Source organism: Lactuca virosa, chromosome 7 (genome assembly GCF_052849685.1).
Source record: "Lactuca virosa cultivar CGN04683 chromosome 7, Lactuca_virosa_CGN04683_v6, whole genome shotgun sequence".
Taxonomy (NCBI): Eukaryota; Viridiplantae; Streptophyta; class Magnoliopsida; order Asterales; family Asteraceae; genus Lactuca; species Lactuca virosa.
The window spans coordinates 173284268-173299583 of NC_136432.1; the positions used below are offsets into that span (position 1 = coordinate 173284268).

General features: G+C 33.1%; 2 long non-coding RNA genes across 2 annotated transcripts in view; both read right to left on the bottom strand.

The window, feature by feature from the left end:
* Positions 1–4628: 4628 nt before the first annotated feature.
* On the bottom strand, positions 4629–6257 carry LOC145126115 (uncharacterized). Its single transcript, XR_013716339.1, has 2 exons — positions 5154–6257; positions 4629–4911 (listed from the first exon to the last, which is right to left on the bottom strand). It is a non-coding gene; the product is annotated as an uncharacterized LOC145126115 (long non-coding RNA).
* LOC145126116 (uncharacterized) overlaps positions 6254–15316 on the bottom strand; it is a 38342-nt gene continuing 29279 nt past the window's right edge. Inside the window, exon 3 of the long non-coding RNA XR_013716340.1 lies at positions 6254–6267. This is a non-coding gene — a long non-coding RNA (uncharacterized LOC145126116). The remainder of the gene's footprint in view (positions 6268–15316) is intronic.

Genomic DNA, 15316 nt, shown 5'->3' on the forward strand with positions numbered 1-15316 from the left:
GAAGAAGAAGAAGAAGAAGAAGAGAAAGGAGCTGCTGATCTCTTCTGTTTGCACTAGAAAATATCCACTTCGGTGGTGTGTTCTTGACTGAAAACAAAGAAGAGAAGGAATGCATGGGTGATTTTTCTTTTGTATTAAATATTGATTGTGAATCGATGCAGAAAAGAATAGAGAATGGAAGAGTGTTTATGTAGATGATTCAATGGATGATATTGGTGAGATTCCAATTCTATTGGAATGGAATCACGAATCCCAATTATGTTGGAATAGAAAGACGAATTCCAATTCTGTTGGAATCACAGAAGTTGGTGTTTGAAGAACATACCACAAAATTGAAACGGACCACATTATTCTTTTAGAATGTATTAGTCGTTAGATTTTGATGTTTTCTTTCCCGTTTTGATTGTTTTTTAGTTTTATTCGTTAACAATAAATGTAATTCTTAACAATTGTTACCCGTATTCTATAAGAAATAATGTATTTTTTGTTTTTATTTTTCAATTGATTGTTCAAGGATTTGTTATTCTACAAGAAGTTTTTAAATTCATGATCAAGAAATAGGTTCAATAATATTTTTATTATTTATGGTTCAAGAATATTTTTATTTTTGAATATACTCATAAACATATTCTGTCAGAATGTCCGAATTAAAAAAATTATAATACGTAAAATCGGATTTTTAAAATTATCAGAATCTATGATCCCTTAAAAAATGCAATTTTCCTTTATTAAATCTATATTAATTGACTAAATTACCCTTGTAATTAATTAAGATGATATTTTCAATTATATTTAATTCAATAATATATATTAATCACTTTCTTAAAATAAGTAAATTTGATTGACCCACATTTATGCATACAATAACACAATAATTACTTTGAATAGAATAACATAGGCCTATATATATATATATATATATATATATATATATATATATATATATATATATATATATATATTGTAAAAATTATTATGTCAATGTTAATATCAATAACATAACCATTTTAAACAACATACATTTTTAAATATTTTAACAATATTTGTTAACTTGTTTCATGCGTATATATCCGCCTAGTTTACAAATATAACGCTCCACAAAAGAGTAAAATATTACGGTTTCTCGATAGATGAAAAAAAATCTTCATAAAAGTCCTTGCATTTTGATATCATATTCAATTAAACCATAATATTTTTTTATCAGTTAAGCCCAATGGAGTTGTAATTATTTATATATTTATGTTTTTATCTGGTAAACCGGTCACGGATACAATATTAGGGGTTTTTTTTCACAAATATGATCATAATAAGGTTTTTTTAACAATAATTTTTATTTTTTTAAATCTTACTTTATTATCTCACTATAATCTATATGTAATATTTTATATGTGACAAAGTATTATCTTATTTTTATCTTATTGTATTTATCGTTTGTTAGATGATCTTACATTAGTCTCTTTCAAGTAACACTAATAAACTAAAAGTTACAAAAAGATTATCTTTAGAAAAAACATTCATTAAATAGATTATATCAATGTTTAAAAAATGATGATCTTGATTGTAGGATTGTATAAGCCTACGATCCCAACTAGGTAAAATGATGTCATCATACATGGGTCGTTTTTGGATAAGATCAGTGTATGATCATAGAGTTGGATCGTAAGATAGTTACTATTTTCTTTTTATTTTTAAATTTAATATTTTGTATTGGACTAACTAAGTGTATCGAATATGAATCCTTGGAAAACTCTTTTGAAATTTTTTTCGTTAAATGATGTATTGAATATGTAGTTTTCATGTTTGAAAGTATTTATTTTTAGCCAAATGGTTAACTACGGGATGAATATATATATATATATATATATATATATATATATATATATATATATATATATATATATATATATAATGTTTTTGGTAAGATCTTTTAAAAGCGTAATACGATTATATATAAAAACATATGGTCAAGTGTAATGCCTGTAGATTCGGGCTAGACAATTAAAGCAATAAAAACGACATTTTTCTAGAAGATTATTTAGGATAAATAAGCTTAACCAAAGTTGTATTATATGTGATAAAGATTTTGTACATATAAAGAAGTCTGAAATCCGACTTCGTACGAAAAAGTTATCCTTCTTCAAAGTTTCACAATTAAACTGGCACAACTCTACGTATCGTAAAAAGTGAACTTTGGATAGATTGCTTATTAGCCTAAGTAATCTAAAAGAAAGTCGTAGTAGACATAAAACCGAGAGCGTGCATATAGAGAACGTCCAAATCTGACTTCACGAGAGGAAGTTATGATTTTTCGAAGTTTCAGCGCAGCAGTGCGGACATAGAAATCGAAATTCAAATCGGTTGATTTCTTAGCCAAAACAATCAAAACGAGAATTGAAGATCTCGTAAAGATGATCTCGTCGATATAAAGACAGTCGAGAACGGAGTTCATATGAAGGAGTTATGAATTTCGCACGAACTTTAACAGTCTAAATCAGTCTAAATTTGAATTTAAAATAGAGTGAGATTTAGCTATTGGAATCTAAAGGAAAGTTGTTTACTCGGAAAAACCTACGCGTGGATATAAAGAACGTCAAAACCGGAGCTCGTATGCAAAAGTTATGATTTTTCGAAGATTCGGAAAATACCTGGTAAACTGATGACGTGGCGATCTGAGAGCATGCCACAAGGCAAATTTGTGAATGCTCTTAGTCGACTTGGAGCCAGCTCATCACGATGTGGCAAGCTTACAGCCACGACGTGACACGTCACAAAGACAACTCTTACACCGACTCGACACGTGGCACAAGGAGAATGCAACGCGTGACATATTAGGAATGATCCAAACCTCACGTCGTGACACCTTCATGGTCACGACGTGACAAGCTTCATACTTCACCCTATAAATAGCCTTGAGTTTTCTTCATTTTTCCATACATCTTCTTTGTGGTTTCTCTCAAACTTTCCCGCAGCCTCGAAGCACGACTTTAGGAGTTTCTAAATATTAATAGCGAAGCTCTGGAGCATCAAAGTGCCCGATCAAATAGAAGTTTCACCTCCCATTTTCACGTGGCGCACCCCATTTGCACGGCACACATCATACTTTTATGCCTATAAAAGGGCGATGCAGCCTCATTCCAACCCCAACTTATTCCTTTTCGTTTTCTCTTGATTTTTCCCTAAAAAATCCTCCAAAATTATTAGAAAAATTATATTAATTATATATTTAAGTTATTATTATTATATTATCGAGTCCAGTCGATCCCAAGACGATCTTTGAGTCCCGAGTCCCGATTTTACCCTACAATCTACATAAGCGTATCACACTTCAAGGATGAGTTTCACGACCTCTTTTTCCGTCATTTTATAAAATATAGGGGGAATACGTGTTATTTTATTATAAATCGTTATATATCGATGCGTTATAAGTAGAAATTTTCACATGATATATTTTTATATCGGTACTCTGCATACTCAAAATATTAGATATTATACACTATCGTTACCTAGCCAAAATCATAGGATTACTATTATGCCAGGTAGAAACTTTGCATAGTCCTAAGCAATAGTATTATACCTAATCATTATGTTGCCCGATATACTAGGAAAGGATTATACTTAGTCATTATGTTAGCCGTTTTCCTAGGATAACTTAGTACCTAAAAGTAATGTTGGCCAAGTTTTAAGATAGACATTGTACTTAGCTGTTACTCTGCCCTAATATCCTGTTATATAGACAATCATAATTATTGTATATATATATATATATATATATATATATATATATATATATATATATATAATGATAAGAATGGAAGAAAACGTAAGGATATGCAATGTACTTAACTGTACCATAACCTATCAATGATATCAAAGAAAAAGATAATTATTATTATTATTATTATTATTATTATTATTATTATTATATATATATATATATATATATATATATATATAGGTATATATATATATATATATATATATATATATATATATATATATATATATATATATATATATATATATATATATATATATATATATATATATATATATAGGGTTAGGATTAAATATGAATTACAATAATTGTGTGATTGTATGACTAGATTTTGACCATTGGATTATAATTCTTTATGACTAAGATTGATATGGTATACCATAGTTATTGTGTCATACATCACATATTAATAATACTTTATTAAAACAAAATAAGGAAGTTGTTATTATTGAGGGAGTTACGATTCTTTTTTTTTCCAAATCTAAATAACTTAACCATTTTTTTTTTTTGAAACGTTTATAGATCATATAACCATAAATATATATATATAGCTCTTTCATTCTAAAAGAATATGACTAAATTTTAGTGATTTTTTGATAATTAACATTCTTAAAGAATAAACTTGTATATATTTTTCAATAAATAACAATTTTCATCAAAATAACAATAGTTCTTATATTAAAGTTGACATTATCTTCATAATAATGTAAAAGGTAATAATAGTTTTTGTATTACTTTGTGAGAATTTTTGCAAAGAACAAAATATTTTGTGAGACTAAGGGCATTCTTTGTATTCTTTATATCATATTTTTGCAAGTTTAAGGAATAGGAGAAATATGGGTAAGAATAAAAATAAGTATAATAAAACAAGAATATATATACAAAATTTTAAAGAATATTCACAGCCTACTATATTACATTTTTCAAAGATTTGTTCATCATTTTTGAAGAACATACAAAAAATTTACAATAAATAGTACATTCTTTAATAATATAACAATATTCTTTAAGAATCTATCATCATTTTTGAAGAATCTATCATCATTCTTGAAGAATCTATCATAATTCTTGAAGAATTTGTTTTTCCTTTTTGATGGTTTTTCCATGCCTCTATCTTTATCTCTTCATGTTTGAACCTAAACACACAAGTAATTCAATTAAAACACACACAAAACATGAGAACATGTCTCCTATCACTTTGCAAGCACTTGTAATTTCTTTAAAATCATAAACTATTAGCATAATTAGTGATACTCTAGACTGATTTTCCAAACTACTACATAACACCCAGAAAGCAGTATGAGCCATTGCAATTGTAAGCATTGTAATAACTTTAATTAATATGAAAATCTAAAGAAATGCTTCATTATATCATTACCTGATATTTACGACATGCAGCAAGAAGATCATCAACTGATCCACCAAATGAAAAGCTAACTATTTCTTAAGATTGACCAACATTTCGACAAGACATCTGCATTTCATGTGATCCTTATATCATGAGTAGTTCGAATTACTGTCATTATAATTTCCCGTCTGTTTGCTATCAGAATCTTTTCAGAATGACAAGTAACACCAAGTGAAGTGCTCTTTCGTGGTTCCCTAATTTGTGAGCCATTTGAGAAGCTTGAACCTTCTGTCTAGGACGGTTAACATTGTTTTCCACCAAGAAGATACATTTAGAGCTCGTAATTCAACAATACCTCCCAATAAACAAGACCCTAGTATCAATCACACTTCAACATTTCTAATCCTAAATAGATATATTAATGAAAATACATACAAGGATTCAGCTATACATATTTTGGCAGAAGGATGTCAATTTTATGAAGGGGCTAGGGATATAGGCAAGAAATAAGTAAGAATAAGAAAAAGATGAGCAAAAATGCTCTTGAGGCAAATAAACACAATTACCTCATTTTTTCAGCATAAGACTTGGATTTCATCAATGTGATTCTGATTTGGTCTGAATGAAATTCCATTTATCAAATAAGGATAGTTTAAGGGGATTCTTTAAAAGATTTCTCTGGGGCATTTCATCGAATGGTTGGTAGGATACATGTAGTTGAAGTCGCTCGTAAGAGGAGGTGACATGGGTTACCATACCCATCTCACCTCTAGTCCTTGCTTGGTAAATATTTATAAAATTTTCAGTAATTCTCTCCATTCCTTCGACATAATTACTTCAGATACACATCCCGTCGTTGTGTAGCAGTAGTTTCCTGATGAGACGAGTCTGTGTCGTTGTGTTGCTATGATGGTGAGTATACAAATCCCGTTGGTAAATAGACGATTAGTCTAAAATAGTAGAAGTCAAGAAGAATGGAAGATAAAGGGGTAGTGGTGGGATGGTTAAGAAGTGCATTCCTCAATGGGAAGCAGACTATGGAGGGTTGTTATTGTTGAAGGGGAGGTGCTGAAGGAGGACTTCTGTCGTCGGAGAGGAGGTTCGGTCTTTGTTTCCGGAGAGAAGCTAGATGGAGTTTAAAAATCTGCGTGAAAACGAATTAGTTGTGATTAACCTAAGCTGATAAATAAGAGAACTACAAGAGAATAGGGAAATGTTTAAAGAATTAATTATATTACCGTATTTAAATATAACAAGTTACTATTATACCATTTTTAAATGATTGGTCAAGAGTTAGTCACACATTCACACGATAGTTATGGTTTATATATGAACCTAACTCTCTCTCTCTCTCTCTCTATATATATATATATATATATATATATATATTACTATGTAAGAAAATTTTATTAAGGAAATAATGTTATATCTAGACGTTAGGCCAGTTCTCTAGGGTAACATAATACCTAGAGCCGGCCAAAAGAATAACATTTTACCTAATCGTTACTCTCGTCAAACGGATAATAGTAATAGATTATGCAGTCTCTACGATCGAATTAGATGTATAATAGTAATATATTAGGCCGTCTCTCAATTCTTATAATGGCTATATTGTCACTCCGCTAGTTTGGCTTTGTTAAAAATATCTATTTAATTAGTAAATTAATTAATTAAGCAAAACGGTTATGTAGACTAAGATTGGATGGTATTATCAACTTAATCTTGCATACAAAAGATCCCTCTCACTATAAGATTAGAAGTATTGCTCTTCATAAGCATACTTATGGAATACAAGTATAATCACTCTAAATAGAAGTATTGCTTGACACGAACAAACTTCTGGGATAAAAAATATAATTACTCTAAAATTAGAAGGATCCAAGAGCATACTTCTGGAATATAAAGTATAAGCAGTATGTGTCTATAAAATAATGATATCACAGATAAGATTATATTATACTCCATTTGATATGGGAAAACCTGAAGAGAATGGTAGTTTGTGATAAAAAGTAAAGCATTGAAATTTTAGTATCTAGAAATAGTAAAATACTATTAGGAGATATCTTAGCAATGTAAATTAAAATACTTTTATAACTTAATAAAGTTACGCATAAAAAGTATTTTCAAAGATATAACACTCAAACTTGTGAACTCATCAACATTATGTTGACGTTTTCAAAACCTCATGTATTCCTAGGAAACCGCGAGATGAAAGATTGCACCTCTGAAAGCAGCGGTTGATCGACGAAGCTACTGAAGAATTATTATCATTATAGTTGTGCCTACCTATTAAGGCACCATTTGTATTATAAAATCAAGAATATTTTCCGATGTAATGTTTTATCCATAATGGAAGTGATATTTATGTTTAATATTGTTTTGTATTGTTCAATGTATGTTCAATATCTGTGATCCAACATTCTAACGTCGCACAACTAGGCGTTTCCACCGCCGACCGAGGGTGTGACAGATCATTCCACTACTACTCCTTAGAAAATTTCTTCCTACAACAAACATTCTGATGACACCACTAAGGTTGCTTGTATCATGGTGGACACTATGGCACTTGAGCTGGATAAGTTCTATGAGGATTACTGGCCATATGAGATGAGTCTCGACCTTGCATGAAAGTTCCACAAAAAGGCGAGACAAGAGCGCTACGAAGTGATCAAGTCTCTTATGGCATGCAATCTTAAGGAAGGTGAATCTGTTTGTGCTTAAATACAAAAGATGAAAAGGTATGTGGAGCAACTACAAAGGATCAATGTATCGTTTGACGAGGAGTTGGCCATTGACATGGTCCTCAAATCTTTTCCTCCTAGTTATGATCAGTTTGTTCTAGCTTTTCATCTGAACAACACGAAGATGGCATTGACCCAACTCCATAACTTGTTGCAAACTGGTGAGTCGGGGATGAAGAAAAATAATGCTCCTTCTACAACAAGTGCTCATCAAGTATTTACACTATCCAAGTTAATAACACACAACTTTCTCATTCTTGGGTCCTTGACACATGATGTGGTTTCCACATTTGTTCTTATTTGTAGGGTCTAAGCGAAATTGAGGAGGTGGAGCATGGGAAACTCTACCTGGTCTTGGGGAATAGGCGATCTTCATTTGTTACCAAGATTGGGACATATGGCCTTATGCTTAGTAGTGATGTTAGGATTGATTTGTTGAATTGCTTTTATTCGTTATAAATGACGCGAAACATTATTTCATTTCATGCTTTGTTCCGACAAGCTTTTAAATATTCTTTTGATAATGATATTGGTTCAATTTTATGCTTTCAAAAATGGTGTTTTCATATTTGAAGATTTACCTTGTAATGGAGTGTATGAAACCGTGACTTGTGTTGATAACTTAAGCGATAGTGTATTTCATATTGATTCCTCTAATGGTATGGACAAGACATGTTTGTGTCATTGTCGTCTTGGGCACAAAAACAAGAAACGCATCGCCTAACTCCAAAAGGATAGAGTGTTGGAATCATTTGATCTTAGGACAGATGATGAATGTGAATCTTGTCTCTTGGGCAAGATGACAAAATCACCTTTCATTGGAAAATGTGAAAGAGGTGAAGGATTATTGGACCTAATCCATACGGATGTGTTTGGCCCATTTAGATCCACTGCAAGAGATGTTAATCGATATTACGTGACATTTACAGATGGTTATAGTATATATGGTTATATATACTTAATCAAACATAAATCGGAAACCTTTGAAAAGTTCAAAGAGTTTAAGAACGAAGTCGAGAATCAATTGGGCAGGAAGATAAAGATGCTCATATCTGACAGAGGTTGTGAGTATCTTAGTATCGATTTCCATGACTATCTTAAGGAATGTGGAATTGTTTCATATTTAACTCCTCCCGAAACACCACAACTTAATGGTGTGGCTGACAAACGTAATCGAACATTACTAGAAATGGTTCGTTCCATGATGAGTCGAGCTTCTCTTCCTATTCATTTCTCGGGGTATGCCTTAGAGACAGCCGCCCATATCATGAATCTAGTTACAACAAAGAAGGCTGCCATAACACCTCATGAGATGTGGATAGGGAAAGCTCCCTCGGTCGCACATATCAAGGTATGGGTTTGTGAAGCTCTTGTAAGACGAGAGACTCACGAAAAAATTGAACCCGAAGCCGAGAAGTGTTATTTCATTGGCTACCCAGAAAAGTCCTTTGGATACTTGTTCTTCATACCTAGTGAGAACATGGTCTTTGTAGCTCGAAGAGGAGTGTTTCGCAAGAGAGAGATCATATTCAAAGATGATAGTGGGAGTGCTATTGATCTTGAAGAAATTCAAGAGTTATCAAATGAAGGAACCTTAGACAACACTAGCACTCAACATGAGGAAGAAATTACAGTTGAGCCAATTGACAACTCATTACTCCTTCGTCGATCCAGCAGGGTTAACATGACACCTGAATTCTATGGTTTACATATAACTACAGATGGTGATAGGTTTGTCAGTGATCGTACACTGGTAAATATGGATGAATCAGCTAACTACAAGGAAGCGAAGGCGGGCCCTAAGGTTGCTAAATGGAAGGAGCCAATGGAGAGTGAGATTCAGTCCATATATGATAACTAAGTGTGGAACTTGGTTGATCATGTACCTGGTCGAAAAACAGTTGGGTGCAACTGGATCTTCAAGAAGAGGACCGACATGGATGAAAAAGTACACACTTTCAAAGCTAGGTTGGTTGCAAAGGGCTTTACTCAAACCCAAAGGATTGACTATGATGACACCTTTTCACCAGTAGCTAAGATAAAATCTATCAGGATCATACTTGCTATAGCTGCATTTCATGACTATGAAATATGGCAGATGGATGTTAAAACTGTTTTCCTAAATGGGAAGTTCTATGAGGACGTCTACAGGAGTCAGCCAGAGGATTTTGTACATGCCAAGTTTCTTGATAGAGTGTCTAAACTTGAGAAATCCATTTATGGATTGAAACAAGCATCTCACAGCTAGAATCTTTTCTTCCATGCGAAAGTCAAAGAGTTTGGGTTCTCTAGAAGTAAAGATGAGTCATGTGTATATGTCAAATCTAATGGGAGTATAGTAACCTTCCTAGTCCTATATGTTGATGACATACTCCTTATAGGAAATAACGTTCCAACTTTTCAAGAAGTTAAGTCTTAGCTTGGAAAGTGTTTCTCTATGAAGGATCTAGGGGAAGCGACTTATATCCTAGGAATTAGGATTCATCAGGATAGAAAGAATCGTCTTATTGGTCTTAGCCAGAGTACATATTTGGATAAAATACTGAAGCGTTTCAGTATGGAGAATTTCCCATTTATGGTATTGTTAAGTTGAGTAAGACTCAAAGTCCATGTACTGATGAAGAGATAGCTGACATGAGTCGAGTTCCATATGCTTCAGTTGTTGGATCGATCATGTATGCAATGACATCTACTCACCCTGATGTGTCTTATGACTTGAGCATGGTTAGTCGATTTCAGGGAAATTCTGGCAGAGCCCATTGCATTGCGGTGAAGAACATTCTTAAGTATCTGCGAAGAACAAAATAAATGTTCCTAGTTCTTGGTGGTAGTGATACGTTAAGAGGAGTAGTTACAGTGATGTCAATTTTCAAACAGACCGAGACAACTTTTGTTCGCAGTCTGGCTTGATGTTCTTATTGAATGGAGGAGCGGTGAATTGGAAAATTTCAAAGTAATACACGGTGGCTGATTCCACATGTAAGTCAGAGTACATTGAAGCGAGTGAAGCATCAAAGGAATCAGCATGGCTGAAGAACTTTATCGGAGATCTCGGAGTCGTTCCAACTATTCAAGAACCCATGGAACTCTTCTGTGATAATAAAGGTGCAGTTGCTTTGACAAAAGAACCAACGGATCATGGTAGATCCAAGCATATCGACAAAAAGTACCATTACATTTTACATCGGGTAGAAGAAGGAAACCTTCTGGTAAAGAGGGTATCATCGGAAGATAATGTTGCTAGATCCTTTTACAAAGGCTTTATGCTGAGTCAAACACTACCAGCATGCCAGGAGCATCGGCTTAAGAGACGATATTAGTTTTAGTAGTTAGGTGATATTTTTGAAACTTGTAATAAAATAAATGTAATTGATTTGGTGAAAGAATAATAGAGAATTATTTATGAGTATCGTATTGCCTTATTCAATTATTTATTCTTGTGTTTCATTTTTGCATGTTTATACTTCCTGAGTAATTTGAATTATTCAAACTTCTACAGTCGGTCATACTTTTGGAAGTAAATAGTGAATTAAGGCTGTCATGAATTGATTGTAGATTGCCGATTGAGGTTAAGACATTACAATTGGAGTTGCTACAATATTCATCAGTACTTTGAAAATATGGATTTTAAGTATTGGATAAACCCACGCTTAGAGATTACATAATGGATCTTGTCACGAGTAATTCTAAGAAGATAATATCTACTATTCTTCAAACGGAGATATATAATTTGTAATTTATGAATCATTTGTGTATTGGTATTACGTAAATGCATTAGTAACTTGATGTTATAAAACGTAGTATCATATATGATTTGCTGAGTAAAGGTTACAGTTATGTAGTCAAAGCTTATTCGTTCCTTTTGCCCCAACAGGAAAAGCGATATCATTGGGCCCCTCAATGATTTGATGTTGACATTAAAAGTGCTGAGCCCAACCAGGACTAATTGATATGTTCAATTCAAGTCCAATAAAGTCATCACAATTCGAAAAATAGAGAAATAGAATCTTGGACAACAAGATTGATTATGATCCATGTCTCGTGTCCATATGATATCTTAAAGAACGAATGAATAGTTGATCACTTATCTTCGGGCCAATTGATGATTTGAATCAGAGTTTGGCAGTGGCTTTGGAAAGCACACTTTGCTATTTACTTCAAGGTCTATACTTGCAATTGTAGTTATAGACTTATACAAGTGGGAGACTGTTGGATTAGGGTGCTAATACAATAACTAAATTGGTATATTCTTGAATTAGAAGCAAAGTTCTTTTTGGGTTGCCCTCGGAATTAGAAACTGAGAAGGATTGCATTTGGAGAGAGAGGATAATCTGTTAGTTTATTATGTGAATAATAAATTAATTAGGAATTAAAATAAATGATTTATTGATATATTATATGATTAATATACTAATTGGAAATTGTAATTATTAATTTAAAATCAATCAAAATTAATTGGAATTAATTTTAGGATTAATTAGAATTAATTAAGGCGCAAGGGCTGTAGCTGGCAATGTTCAAACGTTGAACAAGGGAAGGGTTCCAGAACCTTCCCTTGCGGACATTTTTCGAGTGCCCTTATAGTGTATTCTGGAATCCTCCCTGATATAAGGAAACCAGATAACTACTTGGATTAAATATATTATTATTTTATTCCAGATTAGAGTTTCCATGGTTATCCTATCTTTGGTTCCTAATTTTCGTCCGACCTACCTACAATCAGAAGAGTCAAATTTCTACTCCCCTCTCATCCCTCCTCTTGTTTTCTTGTTGCTAGGGTTTGGGTACAAACCAGTAGGGGCATCATCTCTTTGGTGTTAGCCTTTCCAAGTTCAACAACTACAAGGATTGGTGTGATTTGTTTGCAATAACAAATCAAAAGGTGTGTAACCCTAAACTTGGTGGTTTTAGAGATTCATTAGGTTTATGCTAGGTTTAGTTGTTCATTGTATTTTGCTTTCAAGGTGTATGTGTAGTTCGTGTGAATCGTGTGATTGAAATGAAATCAGAGTATAAATCAAACAAGAACATATAATCGTAAATATAATATGTTTAGCTCAATATTACTTCTGAAAGATACAGAGAATGTTTTAGAGTAAGAACAACGAAGGTTCAAAAGTTACTCTAACTCTATTACCTATCCCTATTTATAGGAATGACAGAAGTAGACAAAAAAAATACACAAGGGCTAATACAATTACGCTTCGACATACGGACGTGCCCTTATGCAATACATACAATACAGACTTTGACAATAAGATATAACTGAGGACGCTTCGACACCTCACAACTAAATTCGACCTCAACATTCTCCCCCTTTGTGAGCAGTGACGAATCCTAAGTCATTAGCATCTTGGTCGCTTGATGTAAAACTCTTCTAACTTCCATATACCAAATGATTGATCTTCGAATTTGAGCATTGTCTCATTCAGTATTTTTCTTGCAATTATTTATACGAACAAGCAGATTCGTATATTGAGAGTTAGTGTATCTTTCAACATCCTCAACTTTGAATATAAACTTTGTCTTCTTGTCGTTTTTATTCTTCCCCACAAAAACTATTCCCAATGGTTTAAGACAAATTTCACCATCATCAAAATTCTTCAAGCTTCCTACACGTTTCAACAAAGATTGTGGCACAGTAATTTGTTTTCCCATTGACAAAGCTAACTCTATATCTGTTAAGTCAAGACAATCATAATAATTGTCAATGAAAAGCTTATATGTGCAAACCCAAGCAAGAAGTCTTCTTTGCTAGTCACCTGAAGTTTCGAAGCATCAACCCCACTTAGATTTTTTGCCACACAAATAAGATCATTAAGAATCATCAAGGAAAAATCAGCTACAAAGAAATCAGAAGCCACATTATTGGCACGAACTATGTGATAACAAAAGTTCTGCAATAACCCTTCGAATAACTGATCTTTGGTTATACCCAACACCTTGACAATCTTTACTAATGACCAAATCCTTCCTTCTTTCTTCCCCAGTACAACATGAAACCTCATTTTCAGCTTCTTGAACTCTTATTTGTCTTCAAACTTGTCTATCAATTGATACTGATCTGAAATAAATGTCATATGGTTGATAGGAAAATCCAGTTGGTTGAAGTTTGAATTTTCTATCTCATAGCTCTTCTTTGGGACTTTGAGAAAATCATGCATGTTACCAAGAGAATAATTTGTTCGATTGTCTCGTAACAGTATGGTTTTGTTGGGTCGCCCTTCTCAAGACCAGGTGGATCTCATTTCCTTTGTCTAAGAATACTTTGAATTTTCTTTTGTCTAATTATACTTTGAATTTTCCTTTGTCGCTCCATTTCTTTTTCTAAGGCAATCTTCTTCTCTTCTTCAGTTGGGTCTGTATGAATACCCTTCCATTTTCCTTCTATTTCTTTCTTTGAAGGAGGTGGCTTCAAACTTGATCCACCAGCGGATTAACCAATACCAATACCTTTAGTTAATGGCTTCGAAGTCATGGTAGTTGAGGTAGTTGACATTGAGGTTGGAAGCGAAGCAGGAATCCGTGTGATCATAACCTTTCCTACAACTTTTCCTTGAGAAGGATCTTTTGATGAACCTGTATCAACATCTTTCGAAACACCAAAACGACCACCCTTTTCTCCCCCTTGCACCCCTGTGTTAAAAAGTGGGGCATCAGAAGGCATCAAATTGACAAGCTTCAGAAGTGGAGCTAACGCAGCTTTAACATTGGACTCTAAGGACGAAAACATCTGAGATAATGAATCTTGAGAAACCGAATACTGTAGAAAAGAACCAATCTTTGAAAGTAACTCTTTCAGGCTTCCCAAAAACTCTTCCAACGTTGTAAAGATTTTAGAATCAGTATCTAATTTCGTATCAACCTTGGTAAGAAGAGAACTATAAAACTCAACAACCTTCGTCACAACATCAAAAATTATATCAACCTTTGTATGAAGATTGGAATAACTCTTATCAAGGTTAGCAACCTCCTTCATAATCTTTTGACAAATCTCTTCAATCTTAAAATTCACATCCTCCTTCACTTTCTTAAAAGCTTCAACAAAAAGAATGCGTCTTTCTTTAGCAACAGCTTTCAAACCCTTAACCTCATGATTATACGAATCAGACTGACGCTTCAACCTCTCTTTATGGTTCATTTCAATATGCTCGATACCAGTTCTCAAACGAAGTTCTTGAGCTTTAAGCATTGCATCAACTTCTATGCCAGATACACTATTCTGACTCCCAACATCAACTTGAAGTTGTAATAAAGAGTTTAACTTCCGACTGAGAATCTTGAACTGCTTACCAGACATAAGCATATGATCTGGAATGTTTTCTTCTTCAGGATCAAACTGGATGTTAGCAAAAGAAACCATATAATCGTCATCATCTTGTCCAACTACCGAAGTAGATTTGGACCATCAGTTGATTGTGAAGGAAACAATGAAGTGATTGGTTGATTGAG